This window comes from Lissotriton vulgaris, chromosome 8 (assembly GCF_964263255.1).
Source record: "Lissotriton vulgaris chromosome 8, aLisVul1.2, whole genome shotgun sequence".
In the NCBI taxonomy this organism is placed as follows: Eukaryota; Metazoa; Chordata; class Amphibia; order Caudata; family Salamandridae; genus Lissotriton; species Lissotriton vulgaris.
The window spans coordinates 2,990,720-3,016,480 of record NC_141696.1 but is presented as its reverse complement, the minus strand read 5'-3'; the positions used below and the strand labels follow the sequence as shown (position 1 = coordinate 3,016,480).

The 25,761-nt window shown below is 46.2% G+C and overlaps 1 pseudogene; it reads right to left on the bottom strand.

Moving 5' to 3' along the window:
• Positions 1-25,761, bottom strand: part of LOC147693202 (bifunctional 3'-phosphoadenosine 5'-phosphosulfate synthase 2-like) — a 150,654-nt pseudogene that overhangs the window by 100,225 nt on the left and 24,668 nt on the right.

The window sequence follows — 25,761 nt, the reverse complement described above, 5'->3', positions numbered from 1 at the left end:
TGGTATGGCCTGGTTTGTCATTGTATGGTGTGGCATTGTATACTATGCCTGTCTTTCTATAGTCTGGTATGGCGTGGTTTGTCATTGTATGGTGTGGCATTGTATACTATGCCTGTCATTCTATAGTCTGGTATGGTGTGGTTTGGCATTGTATGGTATGGCATTGTATACTATGCCTGTCATTCTATAGTCTGGTATGGCGTGGTTTGTCATTGTATGGTGTGGCATTGTATGGTGTGGATTGTCATTGTATGGTATGGCATTGTATGGTGTGGTTTGTCGTTGTATGGTATGGCATTGTATACTAAGCCTGTAATTCTATAGTCTGGTACGGCGTTGTTTGTCATTGTATGGTGTGGCATTGTATACTATGCCTGTCATTCTATAGTCTGGTATGGCGTGGTTTGTCATTGTATGGTGTGGCATTGTATACTATGCCTGTCATTCTATAGTCTGGTATGGCGTGGTTTGTCATTGTATGGTGTGGCATTGCATACTATGCCGGTCATTCTATAGTCTGGTATGGCGTGGTTTGTCATTGTATGGTATGGCATTGTATACTATGCCTGTCATTCTATAGTCTGGTATGGTGTGGTTTGTCATTGTATGGTATGGCATTGTATACTATGCCTGTCATTCTATAGTCTGGTATGGCGTGGTTTGTCATTGTATGGTGTGGCATTGTATACTCTGCCTGTCATTCTATAGTCTGGTATGGCGTGGTTTGTCATTGTATGGTGTGGCATTGTATACTATGCCTGTCATTCTATAGTCTGGTATGGTGTGGTTTGTCATTGTATGGTGTGGCATTGTATACTATGCCTGTCATTCTATAGTCTGGTATGGCGTGGTTTGTCATTGTATGGTGTGGCATTGTATACTATGCCTGTCATTCTATAGTCTGGTATGGCGTGGTTTGTCATTGTATGGTGTGGCATTGCATACTATGCCGGTCATTCTATAGTCTGGTATGGTGTGGTTTGTCATTGTATGGTATGGCATTGTATACTATGCCTGTCATTCTATAGTCTGGTATGGCGTGGTTTGTCATTGTATGGTGTGGCATTGTATACTATGCCTGTCATTCTATAGTCTGGTATGGCGTGGTTTGTCATTGTATGGTGTGGCATTGTATACTATGCCTGTCATTCTATAGTCTGGTATGGTGTGGTTTGTCATTGTATGGTGTGGCATTGTATACTATGCCTGTCATTCTATAGTCTGGTATGGCGTGGTTTGTCATTGTATGGTGTGGCATTGTATACTATGCCTGTCATTCTATAGTCTGGTATGGCGTGGTTTGTCATTGTATGGTGTGGCATTGCATACTATGCCGGTCATTCTATAGTCTGGTATGGCGTGGTTTGTCATTGTATGGTGTGGCATTGTATACTATGCCTGTCATTCTATAGTCTGGTATGGCGTAGTTTGTCATTGTATGGTGTGGCATTGTATACTATGCCTGTCATTCTATAGTCTGGAATGGCGTGGTTTGTCATTGTATGGTGTGGCATTGTATACTATGCCTGTCATTCTATAGTCTGGTATGGCGTGGTTTGTCATTGTATGGTGTGGCATTGTATACTATGCCTGTCATTCTATAGTCTGGTATGGCGTGGTTTGTCATTGTATGGTATGGCATTGTATACTATGCCTGTCATTCTATAGTCTGGTATGGCGTGGTTTGTCATTGTATGGTATGGCATGGTATACTCTGCCTGTCATTCTATAGTCTGGTATGGCGTGGTTTGTCATTGTATGGTATGGCATTGTATACTATGCCTGTCATTCTATAGTCTGGTATGGCGTGGTTTGTCATTGTATGGTATGGCATTGTATACTATGCCTGTCATTCTATAGTCTGGTATGGCGTGGTTTGTCATTGTATGGTATGGCATTGTATACTATGCCTGTCATTCTATAGTCTGGTATGGTGTGGTTTGTCATTGTATGGTATGGCATTGTATGGTGTGGTTTGTCATTGTATGGTATGGCATTGCATACTATGCCTGTCATTCTATAGTCTGGTATGGTGTGGTTTGTCATTGTATGGTATGGCATTGTATACTATGCCTGTCATTCTATTGTCTGGTCTAAGTAAGAGAGTTGGGCTGGTGGCTTCCTCTCAGAGGAGTAAGCCGTCAGGTACAGGGTCAGTCTAGTGGCCGTCAGTAGCGTACTTTATGGCGCGTCGCTTTCCCTCTTTTAACAATCACTGGCTGGCTGAACTTACTTTAAGGCATCCGGGGGGGGGTCTCCAACAGATGACCCCTCTCTTCCCTGGTCACTGTTGAAAACACCTGATTCGCTGATAAAATATCCACCCGCGCCACCAAACACAAACTTGGCATGAGCGTCCATGAGTCAGCCAAGCACTTTCAGAGAAAATGAAGAAATGCAATGTAAAGAAATGTAAAGGTTCAGTTAAAGTGCAGAGTGTCAGGCTTTCTACAAAGCAGGATCGAGGTCCAGCTTATGTCTGTTCTAGGTATGGAAAATAAAAGAGCATTCCTGTCATAAATGCTCTAGGAAGCAAGAAAAACTATTTGTTTTTACAAATGTTATTTTTATGATCGTATATCTCGGTAGCCTCTTCCCAAGTTGATGTTTTCGGCGTAACTTCGATTTTACGCCCTCTCGCAGCATTGCTATGGGACTATCTAATCGAAATACCATTTCCATTTCAATTTTGTTCTAAATTCTGCTTTTCAAGCCGAATTGAGTTGCTTTTAGTCTTCGAAAGCTAGCATGGAAAGCCAGACACCCCTCAGCATGGAAGGGGAAACGCGTCTTCAGCTGGGAGTCCTAAAAAGTACAGATATATTAGTATGTGGGCTAACTTAAAATGAGACATTTGGACGCAGGATAATTTTTTTGGCAGTCCCACAATGGAGTAATGCTGTAAACATGTGAGATTAGGGGGTTGCTAAAAGTGAAAGGTGCTGGGATAGGCTGTATTTACCACCACACAGCTCTAGTCAGCCCGGCTGCCCCGATTTCACGCCCATGCTCTGCAGCAGGCCTGGCAGTGAGGGAAGGGAGATAACTTTTTCACCTCGAGCACCAGCGAACCCGCTGAGTGAGTCCACCTCGCCAAGGGAGCCACTCACACTTGAGGTATGGTATGGCACCCCTTACCAAAGAACTCCCTCTCCCCTTTTTGGGGTAGGATCCTATATGTAGACCTTGGAGTCTCAGAGACCCCTCTGAGAGAGTCCACTGCGTAAAGGGAGCCTCTCGCAGCAGAGATATGGAAGAGATACAACATCCCCTGGGATCACAGCTTACTGGACTTTGGACGCAGCTCTGACTCGTCTACCTGTTTGTTTTGAACTGTGTAACCTTTGTAACGATGTAACCTGTAACTATGGTCTGATGCTCATGTAAAGCGCTATGATACCTCCGGGTCTAGCCAGCGCTATATAAAACTTTTAAAATATAAATAAATAAATAAATAAATAAATAAGGAGAGGGGAGAAAGGTGGGACCTGGAGTGGTGCTCCAGCCTCACATGCACAGAGCACCATAAGTTGATGATCTGCTGTGAGAGGGTGGCCATGTGTCCTCCGGAGCTCGCTCGCAGTTCACGAGTGACTGCAAATCTTTACTGCACACTGCCTCCTGCACACGACATAGAAAGTCTGTACAAGTGGGCATGCGCGTTTGTTTTCATGGGAGATGGGCTTATTGTTTGACAAAGAAGCGGAGGTGAGCTTGTTTCTCTTTCTTGGTCGTAAATCAGTACAGCATTACACACCGTGGTCTCGGTTCATGGGCAAGAAGCCAACCTCTCACTGATCCTCTAGCATAGATAGTTTATCAGCACTACCTGGTTCACAAAGCTGACCTCAGCTCTGCTTTGTTCATCCTGTTAAAAAACAAGAACAGGCAGGCAACACAGAGGGCAGGGAAAGGAAATAAGAGATGGCCAGAAGAGAGAGAAGAAACAGAGATGAGAGCGGCTGGAGGGAGGTGGGACGGGGTGGGTGGGGGCTAAAATCAAACAGGGACAGGGTGAGGGAAGAGAAGTAACGACAGCGGAAGGGAAATAAGCAACATGAAATGGGACAGGGTAGTGCCTGAAAACACAAGCACTCATGTGGAGTGCTTGAAAACAAAGAAAAAAATGGCTCCAAAAATGTGAGCAGCGGGAGGACACAAGTACTCAGCCCATGCTCCAGGGGAGGAGAGACGATCGGATGCTCACAGGCAGCGTCAGATAGAAAAGGGGCAAACGCGACCCACTCTGAAGGAGCCAATGTTAAGCATATGGGCGGGCGGTAGCCCACTAACTGTAAACCATATATCGCAAAGAGACAGTGAATACACTGTCTATGTGAAAACTAAAAAGGCTGAACCTAACAGTCTTTATATTTTAAAATATAATGATGGGGACAAAAGAAGGTGACGCTTCGCAAATGAACCCTGATATGCTGTGGACGGCATGGCCGGTGCAGATTTTTGGTTCATTTGAACTTCCTGGGAAAATATTGACTGACTCTCAGAGTCTTCCAACTAGTAATCTAAGGCACAACAGTAAAAAGGAAACTTTGGTTAGAAAATTCCACAATTCCTTAAGATTTTCAGGCTCTTATGTATGAACTCATTTAACCATGGACACAAACCTTGTAAATATCTTTGATACATAGAGTCCTTAGGGCCCGATGTAGGTAAATGGGTTTTTCCGATTTCAAAATACCGAGGCGGGCCGAATCGGTATTCTGAAATCGGAAAACGAGATGTAGGAAAAAAACACCGAAAAATTACCGATTCGGTTGCCATCGGTATTGTGATTCGATACGTACCGAATCGGCACGGACCGAATCGGAATGTACCGATTCGGCTACCACCGAATCGGAAAGTTCCGAATCGGCAAATACCGAATCGGCAATTACCGATTCGGCGGTCGGAATACACCCCCATGGCCAAAATGCCCATAGGAATGCATTGAACGATCCGAATCGGTAGAATCCGAATTGGTAAAATCCGATTCGGTAAAATCCGATTCGGTAAAATCCGACACAGCCAATGAGGTGGATCCACCCTCCCCCACCCAAGCAGGGAGTGGCTACCCAGGCAGGTGCAGCTCATTAAGAACTTTCTGGAGAGCCAGCCTGAGCTGAACACTCACAGTGAGCAGCAGTGGGAGCAGGAGCCTGAGAACTGTGGATAGCAAGATGGCAAGCACCAGTGAGAGCCAGAAGGCTGGCCAGAAGAGAAAGCCAAAGTTCAGTAGCATGGAGCTGCAGGTGGTGGTGGAGGAGGTGGTGAGGGTGCACAGGCAGCTCTTCGGGAGGCTGTCCCTCACTGTGCCGGACAGCACGAAGAGGAGGCTCTGGAGCGAGATAGCTGAGAAGGTCAACTCAGTAGGTGTCACCCGCAGGTCCCTTGATGACCTAAAAAAACGCTTCTACGACATCCGCAGCTTGACCAAACGCAAGATGGCTGAGCTGCAGAAGCAAGCTGGGCTGACTGGTGGAGGCAGGAAACCGGCGCCACCCCTCACTGAGCTGGAGGAACTGGTGTCCAGCACCATCGAGAGGGAGTGTGTGACAGGAATCGGGACCCTGGATAGCTCAGCCAGAGCTACAGCTACAGGTAAGAAGCATGCGCATCATGACACACCCTACCAGACAACTCCCCTTTAGACAAAATGCACAGCCAAACCCCAGCCCAGTACTGTAACCAACATACAAGAGAAAAGCATCATGGTATATGTAGTCAGCAGAAGTTAGCAAAATATGGCAGTGCAGAACCACAAGATAGAAAACAGTGGAACACATTCAAAGGAGATGCAAGGACATGTGCAATGCTTTAATTGTAGTGACTGTAATACATCGGCACTCTATTTACAAATGCTTCTTTATACCTAGGGGCACCATTAGGCGGAGGACCACAAGCTACAGAGGCACCAGCACCAGCACCAACTACCAGTGCGGTGGCAGGGCCTAGCACAAGTCAGGCTGCCCTGGAGGAGGAGGAGGACAACACCATTGGCCAGGGAAATGAGGGAGACCTGGTAATCGACTACGCATTCCTTCACTCCCCACAAATGTCAGGCACACCCCCATTGCTGTTCTCCCCTGAGAACTCTCCGACAACGGCCCACCCTGCACCTACCACACCTCCTGCCAGGAGTATGGCAGTGGCTCCACTCAACCCTATCCAGGGAGCAGCGGGTCAGGCCCCGGCCACCACCACAACGACACCAGTGGCACCCCAGCCCGCACAGCAGGGCGGCAGCAGCAGTACCCGGAGGCGTACCATTTCCAGCACTGCACCGCCAGCACGGGAGGGCAGCGTCTTCCAGGGGCTTGAAGGCAGCATGGTCAAAATCCAACGCTTGCAGGCAAAGTCCATCATGGCCTGCCAGCGCCAGCTCCACCAGCACAACCTGCAGATGGACGAGATGGTGCAAGGGTTCAAGGCTTTTGTGGACACAAACAAGGAGGTTGCTGCAGGTCTTGGCAGGCTGACCACAGCCATAACACAGCTATGCGGAAGACTTGACGAACACGAGCACTCGCGCAGGCGGGATGCCCGCGTGCACAACCGATCTATTAGCCGCCTTGCTGCTGCAACCGCGCAACTGTGCCAACGAGGGGCTAATATGGAGGCAAGTTTGACACAAAACACCGCTGAGGTCACCAGGGGAATGGCCCGCATAACAACAGCCATGGAGGCAATGATAATTTCCAACACTGCCGCCAATCCAGCCCTGGACCTGGGGGATGCTGGGGACAGCAGCAGCCGCAGCAGCCCGGCCAGCGCTGTGTCGGAGCCGCGCCAGAGCACCAGGCGCTCCGCAGAAGCCGCAGGACATGCGGAAGGGGGTGAGGCACACCCCAGTGGGCCTTCCAAACGCCCCAAAAAGTAGGCATGCCAGGGCGGGTGAGGCAACCCGGACCTTTGACATTTGTTTTCTTTACTTAGACATTTTATTTTGTTGCACATCAGTGCAGTAACGGTGTTGCAACATTATTAAAATTTGCTTTTCCCCACAACCATTTACCTGTCTGTGCATCTGTACTCACTCAGAAATAGTTTTCTGTAATCTCCTCACGTCTGTATCTGCCATCACTTGGCGTAGACACCCCAGCAGGTTGTGTTAGTGGCACGGCATCGTCGTCGTCATGGTCCTCGTAGTCAGACAACTCGACCTCAGTGCCCTTCTTCACCGCAAGGTTGTGCAACATTGCACAGACAGCTATGATCTTGCAGCAGGTGATGGGGGTATACTGCCTTGCACCTCCACTCTTGTGCAGGCATCTGAATCTACTTTTCCAGATGCCAAAGGTCCGTTCAACTACATTCCTTGTACTTTTGTGGGCCCGGTTATACCTCCTTTGGCTGGGTGTGGAGGGGTTGAGGTAGGGGGTGAGTATGAATGAGCGGAGGGCATATGCACTGTCGCCTGGAAGGGAAAGGGGTAACATTACTCACATGCATACATGTATTACACCTAGCTACTTTGTGTTATGGGGGTCTGATGATGTGTCTCACCTAGGAGGTATCCTTCACCAAATTCGCCAGCCATCAGCCGTGCATAGATGCCGCTCTGTTGAAAAATGTAGGAGTCGTGGGTACTCCCAGGGAATTTTGCTACCAGGTCTGTGATGGTGCACTTCGCATTGCAGATCACCTGCACGTTGATGGTGTGCGTAGACTTCCGATTGCGGTATATCTATTCTGTGTCAGCTGGGGGGCAAATCGGAATGTGCGTGCCATCTATGCAGCCAATGATTTTGGGAAATTGTGCCATCTGGTAGAAGTCAGCTTTAGTTTGTAGCAGTTCTGCGTGGGTTGTAGGGAAAGAGATGTATTGGTCCATCCTGTGTATCATGGCGTCAAGGAATGTGTGGAAGAACCTTGACAGGCTGCTCTGGGTCACCCCTCCTACCGCTGCAACTCCACTTTGATAGCTGCCAGACGCAAGCAGGTGTAAGCTGCATAGCACCTGGACGTGCACTGGGATGGCGTGTGCCCTTGGGGTGGGGTGGTCCAACAGTGGTTTGAGGTCCCTGATGAGCTCCAGAATGGTGTCTGAGTCCAGCCTGTACCTCTGTAGGATCTCTGCCTCTGTGAGCATTAACAGGGTGATCCTCTGTCTGTAGACCAGTTCCTCTCTTTGCCATTCCCTCTGTCCTTCCTGCTGTAGCCGTAGCCGCCTCGCAATGACATAAAAAGCTGCCATCCTGCAAGTTGCAATGCATTTTGGGTCTGTTTTTATGGGTTGGAGTTGGTTACCACCTGATTGTGATCCATGGTAAATACCGAGTGAATAATACCGATTTTGAGCCAAAATCGGTATTTCTGAGTTTCCCTACATCTCCCCATCTGTCCGAATCGGGGACTTTCCCAATGGGTGATTCTACCGATTCGGTAGGTTATCCGATTCGGCTTATGTCCGAATCGGTGTCACTACCGAATCGGTACATGGTCCGAATCGGATATTTTCCGATTCGGTGTCACTACCGATTCGGTACATGGACCGAATCGGATATTTTCCGAATCGGTGTCACTACCGAATCGGTACATGGTCCGAATCGGATATTTTCCGATTCGGTGTCACTACCGATTCGGTACATGGACCAAATCGGTATTTTAATCCGATTCGGTGTGTTACCGATTCGTTACATTTCCGATTTTCGGTATGTACGTATCGGATTATTTTCGATTCGGTAGTCATTCCGAATCTGTATTTGTACTGATTTGGACGTTTTTCTTTGCCCTGCATCTCGATGGCAGTATACCGATCGGTAAGGGCCCAAAATCGGTATTTTCGGCCGTTACCGATCGGTAACGGCCTACCTACATCGGGCCCTTAGTCTTTAAGAAATAAGCTCATGTGCAGATTTAAATAAAATGTTGAACAAGTGGGCTACCACGCAATCGGTGATTTATAACTGAGCTGAAAAGTTCTTAAGCTTGTATTACAAGAAGGTGAAAGGAGAAGAGACCTAAGAGTACATAAGAGTACTAAGCCTAAATGCCCAGGGTGCAGGAGTTACAGGTTATAAAGTGCATGCACACGAGAGAGGGATTCTTGACACGAGCCTGCCAGAGTCAGAAAAGCCAAATCCAGATCCAGAGTCCGACCCTCATCTTGGTTTGACACAAACTTTGTAGTCAACCATACTGTCGTGATCTATCTACGCGCTCCTGAAGAAACGATAACGACCTATATGGCGACGCAGGCCCGAAACAGGTTGACATATGACCGCTGACACTCGGGCATCGTGTGCCTTTGGGGCGATGTTTTTATCTTGCCGTTTTCTCACTGCAAAGGGTATATCATTTGTATCTGCGCTGCAGGTGTTCCCTTTTTTTAAAAGAAAATTATTTTATCACTTTGCACACATTTTTCTTTCCTTCATTTGACCCACTCCCCACACACCCTCTTGCACCATCCGGCAGTCCTGAAAAGATCTCTGAGAAAGTGACCCTTCGGGGGACCCGTAGGGAATTGCAGCGCCGGCCCTACGAGGACCAACTGCCCGATGATGAAGCATGACACCTCTTGGGGTGTGTGAGGGCATTAAAAGGACAAAGAGTGTTTTCTCCCCTTTATTTGTGGGTCCTCTATACCTAGGATTTCTTTCCTCCTTCTCTTGCTTTTTTCTTTTTTATTACATGGGTGACTTTTGCGCCCTCATGCATGGGTGACTTTTGCACCCTCATGCATGGGTGACTTTTGCACCCTCATGCATGGGTGACTTTTTGCACCCTCATGCATGGGTGACTTATGCACCCTCATGCATGGGTGACTTTTTGCACCCTGCTGTAGGAACAGTGTCCTCTTGTTGTTTAAATGTAGACATTAGGAGCATGGACACTGGACCTTTATTAGCTCCTAGGTCCCCCTTTCTTCTTTTTGATATCGATGATGTGAAATAAAGACAAAGAACAGAATTCAATGATTGATTGTTTCTTATGCAATGATGACATGTTAATACTATGGTAATATTTGAGTGTGCAGAGGTGTGGTAGTAATTTTGGGGACAACCTGAGGGTCAGAGATTGGTGGGTTTAGGGTGATTCCCCTCCCCAGTAGCAACTCTGAGGACTGTAGCCTTTTCCAGCAAATGTACGTAATTTCATGAGCGCCAAGTACATCCTAGTACTAATTACACCCCAGTAGGACATTAAACCATACCTTGTGCTTCACCCTACCTTAGGGGGTGAGAGAGGCCAGAATGTAGGCCTGCCCCGCTTTAGTTCTACCTCCAACACTATTCGTAAGCTACACTGGCTCCCAGTAGCCCAACGAATACAATTTAAAGCGCTATGCATCTCCTTTAAAATCTTAAAACATCCTAATCCTAGAATGTTAAAACCCCTCCTAAGGATGTATGTGCCTACGCGAGCCCTTCGCTCAGCCAACCAGAATCTGGTTGAAATCCCCCGTTTCAATCGTGCTAGAGCTGGGGGACGCTCTTTCCGTTATCTGGCAGCCAAGCTTTGGAATGCCCTCCCTTCCAACTTGCGAGAAATTAATGATCTGTACCAATTTAGGAAGGCCATCAAAACTTTTCTGTTTCCTTAAAAATTCCGATTTCTGTGTCTGTTGTGTTTTGTTTAGGATCAGCGCCGGGACGCCGCTTTGCTGGAGCAGCTGCGCGCTCTATAAAACCCATAACATAACATAACATAACATAACATAACATGTCTCATTATTTCTCAGGTTTTCGGCTTTTGAAAAGGTCCCAAAGCATTGGTAAGGCCAGCTCAAATATCCCAATCCTGCCGTGACAAAGGGGATTAAACTCACATCAATAGGAGCAATACCCTCATTTGTGGAAGTGTACAATTGTACAACAATATTTTATATTAAAGGTCTCAATCTTGAAATTTCCCTCTTTACTGGTTACGAAGTCAGCTGAGCAGCCGCTGCCTGTGCAGGTAAGAAATGTGGGGCCGGCAGGGGGAGAGTTCCACAGATGATGACTAAGGAAAATTATTTCATTTTCCCACAACGGATAATAACAAGGGAAATTTAATTTTCCCTTGTCATCGTCACTCGAAATCTTCCCCCAGCCGGCCCCACCACTCTTACCTGCACGGGCCGCGGCTGCCGCTCAGACCACATGCTGTTGCCTTCATAGTTCATGACTAATGCTACTAAAGAACATCACTAAAGTTGTGGGTGCACCTCTGCAGAAAGGCGTTCATGTTGACCAATAAAGAAAAGGGAGTCGAGAGCTGCAAAGTAACACATTCCAATGGCTGCTGTGATATTTGCCTGCAATGAGCTGGATTGTAGTTTTCTGTACAAAACGGAGGTTACTTTAATGTGTTTATTGGGTGATGTGGACGTGTGATGTCTTCAATTATCTTTCATTTGAACTTTAAGGATCAAATACATTTAGGGAGCTGAACAATAGCATGCTCTGGGTTTTACCCGTATCCTGTGCTTCCCAAACTTTAGATCTATGACCCACTTTTAGAACGACAAACCTTCGCGACCCACCGAGCTTTAATTAATATGAGGCGTGTGAATTGCTAATGTAACGAAAGCATCATCTGGCAGGGCACTGTCCTTTACAGACACCACATGTTCTAGTGAAATGGCCGCTAAATCCGCACAGACAAAGAGTTTTACTGATAAACTGTATTGTACTCAAATGAAAATGTGTGTAAATTGGGTTTCTGTGAATTTGTGTCATTTGTTCATCACCAAGTAAAGTGTCTTGATTTGTTTTGATCCTATTAACATCCTTGCTTCTATTACAATTCAGAATTACAAATAATCGTGCTTTATTTTTGCTTTCCAAACTTCTGAATGTGTACAGTTTGTTTACAGGCATATACATGTTGTTGTGTGTTACAAAAATGACATCCTACAGCCTTTCCTTTCACGCTCTCTTTACCTCAGCAAGATTGTCACATAATTCACTTTACCTTTCTTTCTCTGACTGTAAAGTGAGAGGAGTTTTTAATCACCAATCACCATATTGAACAAGTTAAAAAGCAATTTGTCAGAAGAAATAGCCTGACATTTAAACTTTGACTTTGAGGTGCAGCAAAATGGGTCAATTTAAATTCAGAATATAAAGGCATCTATATTTATTGCCTGGACTTTCAAGGCCCACCACAAATCGGCTCGTGATCTGTGTGGGTCTCGACCACAGTTTATGAAACACTGCCGCCCAAACATCAAAGACTTCTGTAACCTGCTGGCGACCACAGCTCCATCGGATTGGCCCTCTATTAACAGACACAAAGAAAGTATGAAGTCTTGGCTAGTGGCTGCCAGTGCTAGCTATGCTCCCTTTAGGAACATCATTACAGTTAGAAACCACAATGCCCAACGCTGGTTTAACGAAGATTTAAAACTCCAAAAACGTGCCCTCCGCTGTGCCGAATGTGACTGGAGACAAAACTATTCTTTAGACAAAAAATAACAATATCTAACCCAACTTAAACAGCATAAAATTGCCATATACAGACTCCAACAAAATACTGAGCTCCACCAATAAATCTAAGGAAATCTTTGCTATTGTTGCCGAGCTCCAGACAGAGTCATGGCAAAACGCGCCCCTACCCAAGCACTAGGTGACTCACTCAATACTTATTTCTTTGAAAGAATTATTATCATCAAGACTAGTGTACCAGCTACCTCTCCCCCGAAACATCCATCTCCCTTTCATAGGAACCCTTATTCTCTGGAGCAGTTCCCTCCCATCTCCAAAGAAGTCTTCTCAAGCCGACTAATGAAGATCAGGTCTGGCTCTGACGGATTGCTGCCTCCCATACATCTTAAGGGAAGCGTTTCTTACATGTCCATGAACCCCTAGCCCCACCTTGGGGAGGGAAGTTACAAGGACCCCACATAAGAAGCCTCATGCGCACGCGCAGCAGATGCGCGAAGCGGGCGCGACGAAGGCGCGCCGAAGTTGCACCTAAGTTAAGCCCATCTGCGCCCGTCCGCGGCCGGCTGGGGCAAGGGGCACCACATTATGCCCGTTTTTTATCCTATTCTGCCTCACAACTTTGTTCTTATCAGGATTCCTGGGCGCTTTCCCCCGCCACCCTCACACAGATCCCGGAGCTTGGCGTGGCTCGGGCTAGACCCTCTACTTCCCTCCCTGCTTCCCTGCTGTCCCTGTCTCCTTCCCTATTCGTCCTTTCCCAAACTCTTCCCTCCCCTCGTCCTATGCCCACCTCCACTATTTCGGCATTTCTGCTGAACACTAGGTCCGAGGTTAAACATCAATTAGAGTTATTTAACTTCCTGGACTCCTATAAACCTGACCTCATGTTCTTAACAGAAACTTGGTATAGGTCGGAATCCCTACCTAGTGTGTTGGCATCCCCCCGTCCCCCCCTACTCGGTCCTTCGTGCTGATCGACTGGAGGGGAAGACGGGGGGCCGAGTGGCCGAGTGGCCTTAATCGTTCGAGCTGGGCCTCATTTTCAGGTTCTTTCCCTCTCTCCCATATCAGCAGTTGACTGCTCAGTAGTACGCTCTGCTTCTTTTGAGGTCCCCATCACATGTGCACTAGTCGACCGCCCTCCCCCAGCCCCGTCCTGGTTTTATTCTTGCCTTCCAGGACTTACTGGCCACATTGGTAGTCAACAATGCAGCAGTCTTAGTATTAGGGGACTTTAACGGCAGAGGACGCCTCGTCGAGAGACTTCTCCAAGCTTCTTCTCAGCCTCAATTTTGTTCACACCCCCACCCACTCTCGTGGCCACACCCTGGACAATAAATGTTCCAGTCACCGCACCCACCGTCACCCCATGTGCGTGGTCTGACCACTTTTTGATTTCTTTTTTTCTAGACTTTAGCCTAGCAAAGAAACCTTCTTTCCCCAGAAATTCCTGGGCTCGGAACTGGAGTAGAGTGGACATCCCCTCCCTCTGCGCCTCTTTGTCTTCTTCCTGTCCTGACTTAGCTGGCGCTGCCCCCATGTCTCAAGTAGCCACGCTCAATGGGTGGCTCTCGAGGGCCTGTGACCAAGTGGCCCCTCTGAAATGCGTCATAGTTAGGCGCGCTCACGAGGCTAACAAGTGGTTCTCCCCCACCCTTAAAATAAAAAAGCTGGAGGTACGCCAAGCTGAGCATGCTTGGAGGCTTGATTACTGTCCCATTCGTAAAGTTCGCTATATGCCCGTGCTTAATGAATATAAAAGGGATATCCTACGGGCCAAGACCGAATATTTTTCGGAGAAGATCCTTGCCGCGGAAAGGCCACTGTGCAGGAGCTGGCCTCCTCTGACAGGACTTCCTCTAAAATCCCCCCTCTCAGCTACTGTGCGACTCCCTCAACGATTTTTTCATAGAGAAAGTGGCACTGATCAAGTCTAACATTCCTCTTCCTTCCCCCTCCTTCTTGATCCCCAGCCTCCCCCCAACAGGTCTGTCATTAACATCATACAGCCGTTAACTAAAGAAACCTTTCTCCCCTTTTTGCCCCGTGTCAAATCGGGATCCCCAGCTGAAGTTTGCCCGGCCCATGTTCTGCGTAAAATCTTTTCGGACCTGTATTTGCCCCCCCTTACCTTTCTGAACGATTCCTTAAGACAAGGCACAGTTCCTGCTCTTCACAAGGCAGCTACGATCATCCCAATTTTTAAGAAGCCAGGGGCTGATCCTTCTTCCCCCGCCAACTATCAGCCAATTTCGCTCCTTCCATTCCTGGGTAAGAATCTTGAGTCTCTTGTTACCCAGACACTGAGCTCCTTTGTGGAAGGTAGCGGCTATCTTGCCCCTTGCCAGTCTGGCTTTCGCCCTCGACATCCCTTACCAACGACCCCGCCGCCGCCAGAGCCAACCTTCACGAAGGAATGAAAGAGGTAGCCGAGTGGATGTCGACCAGCCGCCTGAAGCTGAACTCGGACAAGACGGAAGTCCTCATCCTGGGATCCTCGCCCTCCGCCTGGGACGACTCCTGGTGGCCCCCCGCCCTGGGAACTGCACCCAAACCGACAGACCACGCACGCAACCTGGGCTTCATCCTGGACTCCTCCCTCCCCATGACCGAGCAAGTCAATGCCGTCTCCTCGTCATGCTTCGGGCAGTAGCAGCACCCCCCCCCCCTAGCGCCTTGAGACCCTCCGGGTAAGTAGAGCGCTCTATAAATGTCTATGATTGATTGATTGATTGACATTCGACTGAGAAGGTGGTCATTTCTGTCATGGACCAGCTCAGGGAGGGACTGGATACCAACACCCCCCAGGCCCTTGTCCTCTTAGACTTGTTCGCCGCCTTTGACACGGTTGACCATTCCATCTTGTTTTCCCGTGTCAAGGCAGCGGGCATGGGAGGTTCGACGCTGGCCTGGCTCAGTTCCTTTCTCAGCGACCGCACCCAGGCGGTTCATTTGGCCGACTTCTCTGCCTCCCTGCGTAAAGTTCAGTGTGGTGTCCCCAAAGGGTCCTCCCTTTCCCCGTTATTATTTAATTTGTACATCTTTCCCCTTGTGTTTGCACTACAACAGATGGAGGTCACGGCGTACAACTACGCCGATGACCTCCAGTTTATCTTTAACCTTTCCCCTTCCTCAGCTGGTGTTCACCCTTTCCAATCAGTCATGCTGTTTATCCGGGATTGGATGAATCATAACCACCGTAAACTGAACCCCGATAGGACTGAGTTAGAGTCCTGACTGGTGGCAGCGGCAGCCCCTGGTCCCCCACTTTTTGGCCCCTTTCCCTTGGTTCCCCTCCCTCCCCCTCATCCTCAGTTAAAACACTAGGCATTACCATCAATCACCATCTCACACTTCACTCCCAGATCAGTTCTGTTGTTTCTTCCTGCTTTTTTATTCTCTGCACTATCCAGAACATTTCCAGGTTTTTTTCTGTCCCTGCCCTCAAGCTGATTCTGATCGCGATGGTCCTCTCCCGGTTAGATTACGGGAATATCGTTTACAACGGCGCTCCCGCCTACGCCCTTCGGCGCCTCCAGTCAGTGCAGAATCCGGCGGCTTGCCTGATCTATGGGTTGCCCAAATTCCATCATTCCTCGCCCTTACTTAAAACACTTCACTGGTTGCCGATTAAGGAGCGAGCTCTCTTTAAGCTAGGCTGCACGACTTTCGAAGCTCGTGCAGGGACGGCGACAGCTTTCATTTCTTCAGCCATTCAGGCCTACCATCCTACTAGGGCGCCTCGCTCCTCGTCCAGATGCCTCCTCTCAGTTCCTCGTTACAAGAAAAGCAGGTCAGGAGGCTCGAAACTTTCTGTTTCCGGCCCCTTCATTTTGGAATACCCTTCGGCTTGCCATGCGATCAGCGACCTCCTATATGGAGTTCCGGAAGGCCCTCAAAACATTCCTCTTTCTGCAAGCCTGCCCAGCCTAAACCACCTGTACCTTGGCCCCTGGTTCTCGTAGTGGCTCTTAGCGCCATGAAACCGCATGGTATACGTGCGCTTTATAAATTCTTTAAAAAACAAAATCACTCCTTGGACTCTAGCGCCACGAAACCATTTGGTGTACATGCGCTTTAGAATAATTTCTAACATAACTGCCCTGATCTGGAGCTAGAGCAGAATCCCATGGAAGGATGTGCAAGTTATCGAGATACTATTTGCGGACTCTAGTTAAAAGCCCCGTGACATTAACCACAATGGACTCCCTAATTGACACCTCGATTATCATCAGAAATGTGCGATGTTTAAAATCATACAAACTAGTTCAAATGTTGACATTGTTTCTTAGTGGAATGCACTGATTTTTTTGAGTTTGTGGTTGTATAGTTTTCGGGCATGGCTGAAGTACTATTATTCCAGAGGTTAGTGTGAACATTCAGCAACAATCTTGCACACAGATGTGTTATTACAGAAACCATATCCAAATGATGTACCCTGGTGTGTTACCCTAAATGTACCACCAACCGGTTTCTTTTGTCTCAGGCTATGGCCGTAAACTACAAGAAAGAGAACATTAAAAGAAAGGAAAACGCAGCCCAAGTCTGTACCACTAAGAAGCAGGCCAGTCCAAAGGACGAACGAAGCACCAAACAAAAGGAAAGCATTGGAGTGCAAAACAGAACAGCAAACGGCTTTTTGTTTTGCTTGGTCACTATTCAAAGATCATGAAAGCCATCCTGGCAAACTAAAAATATGAATCAAAAACAGTTAATGCCGCTTGGAGCGTTGGACAGTTTGTTTCTGTGCGTTCTTGCACTCTTCCCAGTATGACTGACTGGACTCAAAACTCAGCATTCACTGTTATGACGCTGTAATGGTGGAGAATAGAAATTGTTAACCACTATTGCGCCGTCATAAAGGAGTTTGCGGCTGCTCTGGGTGGGAGTCCGAGAGCCCCCCAGAGCAGCGCTGGCTGAGAGGAAGCTTCGGATAGGGGGTCGGTGGGACTGAGGTGGCACAGAGAGTGATGGGGGTGGCTCGCAGGAGGCCAGGTATTTTTTTATTTTTTGTATTATTTGGAACACGGAGGAAAGGCCATGTTATTGTGGCTCCCCCGTTCCTTCTATACCCCCACATAGCAGTTGAAAGCAGAGATGTTTGTCGCCTTGGGGTTCTGAGTGACATCATAGACAATTCAAGCTTCACTTTCAATGTCTCCCCCTAAGTGATAAACAATCCCCATAATTCATGGCTACCCATCTATAATCCTATATATCATAGATGGGAGCCTGAAATCCCTTTGAAAAACATGCATCTCATTTTCCTGTTACCGTACAGTTGTGGCATCCTTAGGGGCCTCTCATAAGAACATTAAAGTAGCTGCGCAACTGTAATGAAATTACTCTATAATTTAGATGTCGCAATTCCTTCTGACTGAGCCAGATGACGCTATGAAAGGCAAGTCGTGGAGCAGAATTACCTCTTCTGTTTAAACAATGAAAAGGGCAACAAGCTTTTCAGCTCTTCTGGTTTTCTTCGCTGCGGCAGCGATTCCGCCGCAGCGCTAAGGGGGCGGGGGGCCGCACGGCACTCACATGCTGGTGACGGAACCGCTCCATCACCAGCCTCGGGTGAGCTGTGCTGATGACGGAGCGGTTCCGTCATGGCCCCGCCCGCTCAATAGAACGCGCCACGTAGGCGCGAAATCAGCGCCGCGCAGGCGCGTCGGGCGGGCCATGACGGAACCGCTCCGTCATCAGCAAAGCGCCACCGCAGCTGATGACGGAGCGGTTCCGTCATCAGCAACGAACGAGTTAAAATGAACGGAATGGTGACATTTACGGCAGCATGATTATATTTTTGCATGGCTATAGTTTATTACAGGAAATCACTCTACATGTTACCATAAATGAGCTACAGACATATTGAACTGTTTATTAAAATGTTTTACGACAAATTACTAGCTATAAATTGGTGAGTTTAATTTAGCCCTACTGCTCCACAGGGTTTTCTGTATATTTGCAAATATGTTCATTCAGATGGAATAAGAGATCAATGATTTAAGCCTTTTTGGGGAATAAGTAATGGTGTGACCATGCATTATATGAAATAAAATACCCTCTGCCATACCTTAAAAAGATTTTGCAAATCATCTCAGAGTTCCATGACCTTATGAAAGAACTTTGCCCTTGCCTCAGTTCCGCTATACAGCTACAGAACCCCTCAGTGACTTGCAATAGCCTTGTAATGTACAGCAGAAGGTACTTTATACCACATATTATGGTTTATGCATCGAAAACAATAACTTATCTTGTAACTGGACGGTAAAATACTTCTTAGTTGTCCCTGGAAAACCAAATCAACAGAAAGACATGAATGAGGCATTTTCACCTGAATGGTGGAAAGACAAAATGAAGAACAATTCCGAGCACATACATGTTAAAAGATGTCTAATAGTTAACGAGAGGAAACTACCTCGTGGCATCATTATATCTAAGATGATTGCTAAAGAGTCGCTGTAAGACAGATGGGAACTTCTATTACAACTACAGGAACGCTCACCCGCACTCATTTTTTCGAACTTCTTTTTCAGCTCCAGTGGGGTTAATCGATACTTATCCAGGCCATCATTCCACCTTATTCTCTCTAACACCTGAAGGTCTCCACCAACCAGCCAATCCCCACTTTCCAAGATCATCTTTAAGAGAAAGAAGCACTTGTCACATTTTGAAAAGAGTCTACGAAGAAAATGACGATCCAACCAATTTTGTTTATTCTGCATTTATATTGTGTTCTATTTATTTTAATCAACACTATTTTTGAAGGTATTTACAAGTGGGGGGCTGGTTTTCCATATGTGGGGCGTAGGGGTCTGCCCGTTCTGCTTTACGCGGACGACGCGGTTCTACTAGCACGAACCCCAAGAGGTTTGCAAACTCTACTTGATACCTTTTGTAGTTTATTGGCAGATCGTGATCTGGCCATAAATAACTCAAAATCATATGTGATGCAAGTAGGGTTATGCCCAAGAAACAGTACCCCTTTATGGTGAACGCGGAGAAAGTGCTGATATCCTCAACTTTCTCTTATTTGGGTGTCCTATTGGATGACTGTTTGAATTGGGGTGCCCTGATACAGAGAAGGAGGGGGGAGATGATAAGAGCTAATGCGTCTATTTTCAACTTTGCCGCAAAGATCGGTAAGCGCCCGATTGCGGCATTGCTGAAAATATATCGAGCACAAAGTGTAGCAATCGCCAGTTACGGTAGTGAACTATGGGGTTATGTAGCATCGGAGGGAGTTCAGGTGGCGGAGAATAATTTTTTAAAACAGTTGCTGGGGGTACCCAAGGGAACTTCGAATTTAATTGTACACGAAGAGACAGGGATAACATTTATTTGTGACACATCAGCTATGCGTCCACTGCTCTTCTGGCTCAAATATTGGCTAAATAAGGATCTTAGCCTTAATCATGAGTTATTGAAAGAAGTATTGAACCTGGACCACATGATTGATATACCGTGGTTAAAATACATAAAGGGTTGCTTTGGAGAGTTAGGGCGTCCTGACGTCTTTTTAAGACCTGATCTTATAACAGCAGAAGACGTGGTGGTTGTAAAAAAATCTTTTATCTCACTTAAGAAACTAAATAGAGACGGGGTAGAATTGTCTAAATCTAGCGTTCGTAAATCGTGATGCTCAAAACTTCCCCAGCTACGGAGCCCTATCTTTACAAATGTTAAAGCCCGAATGTATTCCATTTATGGTTGGATTCTTGAAATGCTCCCTGAGGTATAGAAAATGTTTGGAAAGTTAATTCTCAAATTTGCAGATGTTGTTACTGCAATTTAGTGCTGAGGTCATATGGCCTTTTTAGCTGGTTGTCCCACTTAATCTGTCATTTTGGTACTTTTTTCAGTCAGCTGTCCAATCCAATTTGTAATTATAGTGCATTTTTTAATAACTTTTATAAATGGTGCTCATAAACTTTTTTAACTTTTTATCATGTTTATAAAGGGTTTGATGCGTATTATGATTAGGAAATGTATGTGATCTGTAATCTTTTATGGTTTTCTACTATGTAAACCGAATAAAGTTTATTGAAATTGACGATCCAACCATTTTTTTTATTCTGCATTTATATTGTGTTCTATTTATTTTAATCCACACTATTTCGGCCAATATGCATACAATGCTCTATAAGAATTTTGAAGGTATTTACAAGTACAGTGCCCCCCCAACTTTTCACAGTTATGTCATTATTATACATGACGTTAAAAACTTTGTCACAACGATATTACAAGTCATAGAATAATTTCTTGAAAAAGCGCAAAAATGCTGAAGGCTGACACCCTTTATATGGCGAAGGGTTTCCAAGATGACGTGCAGTATTCTCGTCATACAGTGAAAGGGACTCTTGATTCTGTACAAAAAGGGCTACTGAATTAAAAAAGACAAATCACTGCATTTTCCATATAATCTTACGTTTGCCGCCTTTGCCTCCTCCTCCACAATCTGCCGGATTCATTTTTCAGATTTCAACAAAAAGTTGTGTTTCGTCTTCAAATGGCGCAAACGTTATTATACTCGGCTCATGACTGCAATGTATTGCAATGATAATTATATATATATATATATATATATAAAAAAAAATAATAATAATGCAATGCAAAACAGCATCCCAATACTGTATAAAAGCATGGGGAAAGGCTTTTGTTTCACTAACTATGTAAATTCATGTTAACACTGCTCTATCTTCAATGCTGCAGTTATTTCAAGAGGGCATTCAGAATTTAAAAGAGTTCCAAATGTTTTGTGTGCAGACAGGTTACGTCTTTGTACGCACACACTTCACATAATATATAACTCAGGTAGGTACAAAGGACAGCAAAATACAACGGATGTTCGCGCGTGTCCAGGTATGAAAAAAACTGTAGGTAAATTAACCTTTGGAATTGGATCTGCTCACTGTGTATAGATTTGTTGAACAAACCACTGTTATCTACAGCCCTGGAATCCCATTGGTCATCTATTTGCTGATTTCACATCCCTCCCCTTTCACATCACGCGCCATGGTAATGACAGCTTAGGGCGCTTGAATTTCAGGGCGCCACTGGCACGGTCCGTGACTCCTCATGCATTTGTAAATAGCCCAGACGGTAAACAACCTTACAACGCAACTTTAACCACGCAGTGCCTTTACAACGCATTGCTCTGGGGGGCGCTCTAGGATAGGGAATGGGTTTAATGTACTATCCAACACCTTCCCTAGTGTCCACGGGGACTGGAGTTGGAATAGTAAATTAAACAATTCACTATCCAGCGCCTAAAAGTACTATGCGTTGTAATGGTATTCATTGTAAATACTGCGTTGTAAAGGCACGCGATGTAAAAGTATGTGTTGTAACGTCATACATCCGCTCAGACCACTCCTCTGTGGCATATTTGCTAGATTGCTGGTTTTACTGTGTCAATCAAATGCACACTCCAATCTGGAGAACAATGTGTAGGCAAGGAACTGCCCCTCTACACTGACCAACAATATTCAGAGAGGCTTGGAGAGGAGAGGGAAAGTGATTAGAGAGCGAGGCGCTGATTTCAGTTTTCACCTGTAAATGTAAATGTAAATGTATTTGAGCTTGTAAAGCGCACTGCTACCCGTCCGTAGGTTTCCTGCCGCTGTATAACTCTGGGGAACCGGTCCTGGCTTTCCCTGTGGGATGGTCCCTGCTGGGAGTCTCCAAGGTGGCGCCAGGCATCCCCGGAATTGATGGGGCCGTTGTGGAGATTAGGCAAGCTAATGCCCAGAGTTGCCGAGGGGAACCCCTGATTAGAGTAAGCACCGAAGCGAGAATTATCGAGTCCGCTGACCCAAGTCCACGACGCTGCGGGAATTGAACCCTGGTCCCGGGCCGACTTCTGACCTGTGGCACTAGGTCGGCTGCATGCCTTTTCATCTTAGACAGCAAAATCTGCATTGATTTTTAATAAACAATACACCATTAAGCAGAACTGTCATGAAATCACTGGAGTTACTGGTAGAAGGCAAATGTAGTCATACAACGGCAACTGTGTGTCAATGAGTAAATCAAGCTGCAGTGTGTAAAATTACTAACATTCGAAACAAATTTTCAATCAAGAAAATTTTCAAAACCAACTTTCTAGACATGAAATAAATGCACCAACACAATACACTACCTAGAAATCACCAGCATTTGCGCCATGATGCATTTTCCACCTACTTTGACATGTGGGTATTTTGCAGAAGTGGTTCCCCACACACGACAACAGCGCTCCTCCTTCCGGTGTTTATAGAACTGCGGGTTGCTGAGAATGGCCACCTTCTGCCCGTTGTGTACCAGTGCAAACGCTGCCGAGCCTTCGAGCAGGGGCGGCCTTAGGCATGTGCAAGCTGTTCCCCTGCACAGGGCCACCAAACCCCAGGGGCCAACACGCCAATTTATATCCTTAATATAATAATCCTCTGAGGATAGATACACATTTGCGTGGTGGCCCCTAACAGGGTTTGGCGGCCTCCGGCTCTGTTCCACTTCCAAACCTCTGACCCCCTCCTCTTCACTGGCCTCCGCGCCTGAGTTTCTCCGCCCCGCCCGGACACCCTCTTCCGGGGCCCCCTACCTACGCTCCCTGCCCAGGGCCACCATGAGTCTAGAGCCGCCCCTGCTTCGAGACGTTTCTTATCTTCTGTGGTGAGCGGGAGCACGATGGGGATGCTCAGGTGAATGAGGCCACCTGCAAGGTGACGTCAATGTGTGACACATCTCTGTCGAGCACGTGGCGCCGGAAGCCATCTCCACTCAAGAGCCAGATCAGAACCGGTAACCTACCATGCATTCTACCCCTATGGACATCCATCTCGGTGGATCCCTCCAGACCCAAGACCACCGCCCTTGAGTGCAACACCACCTGCACACCTGGCTGAAGGATGGCAAGAATCTCCTGCTCTGTAAATATGTCATCTATAATTGGCCAAGCCGAATCGCTGTGAATTTGTATATATTTATTTCTCTAACCACTAGTCTATGTAGTAGACCTTTGTACTTACTACCATTCCTATGTGATTTTAGAGTGTATCTGTTTGTATTTCCTTCTTGAGTGACTTAACAACTTGTACATTTGCAATTTTTTTCCTGTTTATATCTATTATGTAACTCATGTAATCCAAAGTCCTTATGTAACGCAACTGGTTCTTTTTGTGAAGCGCTCTGACACCTTCGGGTAAGGTTAGCGCTATATAAAGTCGCATTAAATAAATAAAATAATTAAAAATGAAACCATGGTCTGGTGTCCAATGTCGATCTGTGACGCAGGCAGTCATCTGATCACTGAATTCACCAAAAGCAATTTTTAAAACTCGCGATATTATCAGCCACATCTCTCTCCTTCTACGAAATTATTCAACTTCCATAAAAATGACGAATTTCTATGCCATTGACTGATGCCTGCATAAAAAGGGAATCTGATAAACACGCTCGTGGGTTTGACTTTAATCCATGGACCCATTACTTTTTATATACTGAAGCCTTTTAATATGTATTTAATGTGGCAAAGTATTTCACTCCTATCCCAGCGGCAATACGTGTTATTATTTCCTGAACAAACAATGTTTTTTACCTCAAATGGGTGTACCAAACCTATTGTATATGGTTAGTGGAGTGGCTAATGTAAATAAAGAGTGCAAATAAATATAAAACGCCCCAACAGTAAATGCAGCACAAAGGTTTTGGTCGAGCGACCGATTGATTGAACAACAAAGGAGAAAGGGCCTGTCATGAGGATACACAGGGCCTCATTTATGAGGCCTTGGGTGAGTTTTGCGCTTCCGATGCATCGGCGGCGTAAAACTTGCCTCCGGATGCGCACTATATACAAAGTGACGCATCTAAGCAGATGCGTCACTTTGTAAACCCCTGCGCCACATTATACCTGCGCCAGGTATAATGTATGCAGAGGGGGCGTATTGACGCAAGGAAGGGTCGTAGAAGTGACGAAGTGAAATCTATGAGATTTCACTGCGTCACTTTTAGGATGCGGTTGCGTCAAAATCTTGCGCCTGCCTCACAGCAGGCGTAAGACTGACGCAGGCCCTTTCACATGGGGCTTTCCCCATGTGAAAGGACGCATTGCTGGAGTTGCGTCACTTTTGTGACACACCCCAGCAATGCGTCACTTTGCGCTTACAGATACGTCAGAAATACTGATGTATCTGTAACTCCTTGCGACATGATGCGTCATATTATAAATATGACGCATCAATCATGTCGCAGGGAGAGCGCAGTGAAAAGTGACACATCGCTGTTTTCACGCAGCGACGCGTCACTTTTCATAAATAAGGCCCACACATTCCTGCCAACCAGGACGGCTGGAGCAATCACAGCCTCCGTATTACACTTACAACCTGACCTGCTTCCAACCAACAGTCAGAACTTGAAATCCTGTACATGTCCCAGAACTTTGCAACTGAGGTGTCAGAATCTTGTATTATTTAAAATCAGAATGCATTCTCATCAAATACTCATTTTAGATGTAAGTCTTAAAATGCCGTGAAAAAATGCCTAATTGTACACAAAAACAGATCACTAGAAAAGTTGTGAATAGTATATTTCCAGTGCATACGTTATGGCGGATTTATATGCAAAAACATGGCAAGAGAACTGCAGGAATCAATATCATTATTTATTTGAGTTGATTCGTTAGTACAATATAGGTTGTCACTTCAGAGCCCTGTGACGTCAAATGTGCCCACTGAATGTAGGTAACTGCAGCTGCCACAGATGACCAGGAGTACTCAAATGTGTCTTTATTTCTGCACACACAAGTACACTTAAGTCCATTTCACATAGTCACACCGCACTTTGGGGCATATTACCAACAACTAGCGATAACTTTTGTCTCTAACTTGTTTAGAGACAAACATTATCGCCGCACATCGGCGATTTTTATCGCAGATAAACCTTGCTATTAGCAAGGTTTATCGCAAATGCGATAAAAAACGGCCGCAATGCATGAATATCGCTGAAAAGTCAGCGATATTCATGCATTATCGAGCAAATGCTCTTAGCCATGTTATCCACCTCCCATTGGATAACATGGTGAAGAACTGCTCAGGGCAGGTGTTAGCTGTTGGAGATATTCGCGCTTAGCGCGAATATCTCCAAAAGTTGGTAATAGGAGATAGCGATGTTAGCGACTGTTTCCAGTCGCTAACATCTTGGCACGCCCACTTTGCATGTCATTAGTGATAAATATCACTGACATGCAAAGCGGGGCCCAAGATGGTCGCTATCTCCTACTAGCTGTCACTAACTGGTGTTAGCGACAGCTTGGTAATAGGGAGATAATTTTATCTCCGCTTTCTTGGCTTTTAAAGCCAAAAAAGCGGAGATAAACCCCCTTGATAATATACCCCATAATCATCTTCTG